This window comes from Nematolebias whitei, chromosome 17, assembly GCF_014905685.2.
Source record: "Nematolebias whitei isolate Nwh7 chromosome 17, NemWhi1, whole genome shotgun sequence".
Classification (NCBI taxonomy): Eukaryota; Metazoa; Chordata; class Actinopteri; order Cyprinodontiformes; family Rivulidae; genus Nematolebias; species Nematolebias whitei.
In genome coordinates, this window is record NC_056514.1 from 28909379 (window position 1) to 28914806 (window position 5428).

The following is a 5428-nucleotide window of genomic DNA, read 5'->3' on the forward strand; positions in this document are numbered from 1 at the left end:
GTCACCAGATGATGCTCAGACAACAAACAAGACAAAGACTCAGACTTATATACAGAGACTAACGAGACAAAACCACAAACACCTGGACAGGACACACAGGTGACACAGGGGAGGTCTAACAATTAGAATAGGACACCAGAGAGTGCAGGGACAGAATCTAGCCACAAGAGGGCACCATCCTCACAACACTGTTCAAACGTTGCTGTTTCATGTAGGAGTCATGGAAGGCCTTAAGACTTCTTAAAGCACTAAAACTTCTTGCAGCCTCAGCTTAAGAGCATGAACAACAAGAAATACCAACAACTCTCCTTGTGTGAATAGAGCATGCTCCACTTCTCTCACTCAGCTCAAAAAAATCTTTGTTCACATTGTCATAATGTGATATTGTGTGTTGAATATTTAGGAAAGAGATTGATTTAATACAAGTTGGAATACGGATGTAACATAAAATGTGGAAAAGTAAAGCACTGTGAATACTTTCCATATGCACTGTATGTATATATATATATATATATATATATATATATATATATATATGTGTGTGTGTGTGTGTGTGTGAGTAACTCTTATATTACTCATCTCTTATTAATACATATAATTATGTTTTTAGCTAAGAAAGCAGAAAAAATGTAAATTAGCAGAAAGAAGCTAAAAGGAGCTGAAAATAGCACTAAGAGCAGATTCAAAACAAAAGGTCAAGTAGGCAGTTAAAAGTGTTAAGCAGCACAAAGGAAGAGAAAAAAAGCTCCAGTTTCAATGAAACTGGAATCTGTGGCCCAAAAAAGTTAAATCTTTCAAAAAGTACAAACAGCACAAACACTATAAGATGTAGAAGGAATGTTCTTAACAAGCTGGATGTTTTGATATCAATGTATATTTGATATATATAAACAATGTATATATACATTGTTTAAATAGTACAAAACTGTGGAACGCAGTAGTTACTAAATAATGTTTGGAACAAAAATGCATCAAAAGTGTAAATGCTTTATTAGCATTCGCAGAATAGCTGATGTTTTATGCATGAAAAAACTGTGCAAAAATTCATGAATGTTTACTTAAAAATATGACTTTCATGATTTAGTAAAACAATAATAATCAGAATGTTTTTGTAAAATAACACAAAACATTAAATGCTGCAGCCACATGCATTTTATTGTGAAAGGAATGCAGCTTCATCAGATTCTTAAAGCGTCAGAAGATATTTTGCTTGATGACAACTAACGGTGGTTGCAAAGGTCCGTCTCGCAGCAAGTGGCAGATACATGACCAGGATCATTCAGCTTCCTGCATTCAGCTGCATGATAGCAGCCCTGGACGTAACCTCTAGCTGTGGACAAAAAAAGCGAGACAGTAATTTTTTTCTATGCAGTTTTCTGTGGTTAATGATCAAAGTTAAACTAAAGGAGGTTTGTACTCACGTGGACTGTAGTAGTCAATATAGCCACAGACTCCGTTGTATATGGGGCACGTAATTATAGGTTGTGGACACTCTATATTACCTCCACAGTGACACATCAAGGCTTCATCTTGAAAATAAGCAAAAACATAAATTTGATATAAAATACATGAAAAACATCTTAGTTGCTTTTTTTTAATACTGGTTTGCAGGTTTACTCACTCTGGCTGACAAGCACCAAAACCAAAACTGCAAGAATCACTGGTTTCATGTTTTCACTCTGACCACACCAGATTCTGTTCAAAATAAAACCAGAAAGCTCTTTACTACTACACAAAATATTATGTGGAATATTTAGACATTAAAAATGAAAGTGCAACACACCTGGTAAACTGTTCTGCTGAAAGGTGAACTGGTAAATGTTCAGTAGTCAGAGCAGTACGATGCTTTTAGTTTGGTCAAGTTGCACAAGTGAAGAAATTCTAGTTTTTCATGAACATAAAACCCATTTGGTTCTTTCAAAAAAGTGTGAGAAACAACATGCTCTTCTGCGTGTCTGTTTCTTCCAGTCATTCTGGTAAAAGCTGATTTTAGTTTTATTAAATATTTGACCGTAATCACATCAAAACAGCCACTTGATGGCCGACATGGCTGACAGATCGCTAAAACAAATATAGACGAAAAAACAGTGCAAATTGTTTTGTACAACTTTCATTGCAGCAGTTATACAATATTTCTTGTATATAAACCTAGAAAGACTTCTCACCTCACAAAAGATTGTGCAAGGGCGTGCCGTGAAATCCAAAACGTCTGCCACCCATGCCATTGTGTTAGTGAATGAGTCTTTATGCAGCAACAGTGCAGCTATTTTCTCCTAAAATTACAACTGTACATGTAAAAAGAAAATAGATCCAAGCTGTAAAATAGAATGAAAGAACCTTCATACTTTCTCGTTCAGTGACATAATTGCAAAGATGCGCTTGTGGTCAGAAGATTGTGCAAACATGTAGAAGGAGGAAACTCTACCAAGTGTATATTGTTACAAGTTATTTTTATCATAAGAAATCTTTATGCATGTTTAAATATAATTATAAGAAAACAACTTTAAAATACATTTATTAGGTTTTACCAAAACTTTGTTCTATTGAAGCTTGTGTTTACATCATGGTGGATTTCCCATGATATTGCTCTGCTCATTGGTTGTTTTACGCTTCTTTTGGATTCCAACAATCGAGACGGTAGAGACCAGAACTGGAGTTGGGATTGTAGTTGCAGATGTCATGGGGTTCTGTTATACTTGGTGCAAATAAGGGGTGGCACAAAGGTTACAGAAGATAGGCCTCTACAGCACTAGTGAAAGTCACTAATGATATTCTCATGGCCTCTGACAATGGACAGGTGTCTATACTGGTCCTGTTAGACCTCAGTGCTGCATTTGATACAGTTGATCACAATATTTTACTACAGAGGCTTGAATATGATATTGGGATTACAGGAACAGCTCTAAAATGTTTAAATCATATCTATCTGATAGATCCCAGTTTGTAAATGTAAATAATAAATCTTCTTCATACACCAATGTTAGCCATGGAGTTCCTCAGGGCTCAGTGCTTAGACCAATACTCTTTACTTTATATATGCTTCCATTAGGTAAAATTATTAAACAACATGGGATAAATTTTCATTGTTATCCTGATGATACACAATTATATTTGTCCATGAAACCCAATGAATCCAATGAGTTACTTGGACTATAAGCTTGTCTTAAAGATATAAAAACCTGGATGACCCTTAATTAACATTACATGACATTAACATCCATCCATCCCATTATCTTTTACCTGCTTCTTCCATTTTGGGTCACAGGGGTCGCCAGTGCCCATGTCCAGCAATCACTGGGCGAGGGGCAGGGTACACCCTGGACACATTTCTAGTCCATCACAGGGACACATAGAGACAAATGAGACAAACAACCATTCATTCTCTCACTCACACCTAGGGACAATTTAGAGTTCCCAATCAGCCTAACATGCATGTTTTTTGTCTGTGGGAGGAAACCGGAGTATCCAGAGAAAACCCATGCATGCACGGAGAGAACATGCAAAATCCACCTAGAAAGGCCCCTGGACTGGGATTTGAACCAGGGACCTGCTCCCTGAGAGGCAGCAGCTCTACCAGTTGCGCCACCGTGCTGCCGTGACATTAACATTTTAATTTTAAAACAAATTTTGTATTTACTTTAACTTTAGTTAGGTTTATCTATTTATCCATCCACCTCTCTATCTCTCTATCCGTCCATCCATTATTTATTCACCATATTTCTTCAAATAAATTCTGGTGGATTCAAAGATCCCACTTTAAGGCTGTAAGTTGGATAAATGAAGTAGCTTAAGCTAATCAATATTACTTTCTCCTTGTTTTACTAATTTCTTTAAAGCAATTGCAGAAAAACTTCTAAAACTTTCCATTTCTCTTTAGTGTGGGTATAAAAACCAGTGAACTTATATTTAGCATTATGTTTGGTCAAAGCTTCAAGGAGCCGCAGACCAAGAACCAAAGAGCCGCATGTGGCCCCAGAGCCGCAGGTTGCAGACCCCTGCCCCAGATCGACAACATGAAAAGACAATGTGGGTGGAAAAGGTAAACACCCACTCCTGCTTCCACCGGGCCCTTGAGCAAGGCCCTTAATACCCACCTTCTGCTCAAAAACAGGTCTCTCTTGAAAATGAGTCCTTTTGACTCAGTGAGACTACCTGAATAAATAAAGGTTTATTTATTTATTTAATTAAAATAGACTGTCTTCTGTTAGGGAAATAATTGCTTTTGTTGTTCTCAATGTTTAATTGTAGAATGGTACAAACTGCGTGAAAGTATGTTTTTTATGACTATTTGAAGTTTGGAATAATCATTTAAGTTTTTCTCTCTAAACCAGCAGACCCAAAGTTCCCACAGTCCCTGGAGCAAGAGGTGTGTCAATTCTCCAGATAACAGAAGTTCAAAGAAGATCATGATAACATTTAAAGCAGGATGTCAAAGGTCAGCTATTGAAAAAGTAAAAGGTTTGTAAACTCAGTCATGCAGGTAGACAACAACAAAAATGGTTCAATTATGTCATCTGGACCAAGTGAGAAATGTTTTGTCCCCCATCCGGAGGACTTCGTCAGTACGCGGCCTGCCAAGCAGATCTGTCCCATTGGTAGCCTTCATTGGTGTGTTTCAAGCCAATCTCCTTTTGGATTCTCAGAAGAAGGCTTTTAACACGTGCAAACAGTGTCACGGTCAGCGGCCCCCGCTGCCCCCCCATCTGCCAAGCCTCTGCCACCTCCTTCAAGCTGCAACCAGAAACCAACATTTATATCTTCAAACTATCATCCCACAGTCTTAATCATTTCCTTCTATTTCAAGTTTCTGTCTCTGTCTGCTTTTTATATTTTTTGTTGTTCTGCTTTGTGTGTGATTTTCTGTTTATCTGTTTCTGTTATGTTCCTCTCATTCCTCAGTCTGCTTCTCCACTCAGTCTTTATCATTCACACCTGTCCCTCATCAGCCACTTGCCCAGGTGCTCTCATTACTAACTCTCCCTCTGTCACATAAAAAGCCTTTCTTTCCTTCACTCCTTGTCCGGTGATTGTTCTATGTTCTCTGACTTCACAATCCTCTTCTGCCTTGCCTGGTTTCTGCCCCCCTGATGATCTGCTCTGCATTATTTCTGATCCAATCTGCCAAAAGTAAGTTTTGCTGCACCGACAGCCTTTTGTTTTGTTGTTAAAAAAATAAATTGTTTTGGTTTTTGAACTCCTGCCTCACTCATCTCTCTGCAATTGGGTTCCAACATTGAGGATCGTGACAAACAGAGCACACTCATCCAAATCAATCAATCATCATCAACAGCAATTAAATGCTTTAAGCCAGATGACCAACTTGCTACTCACAGAAACAGCCTGCAGACAACCACGGCCAAAGTGGTTCAGACAAAGGTTTTTATATATATATATATATATATATATATATATATATATATATATATAT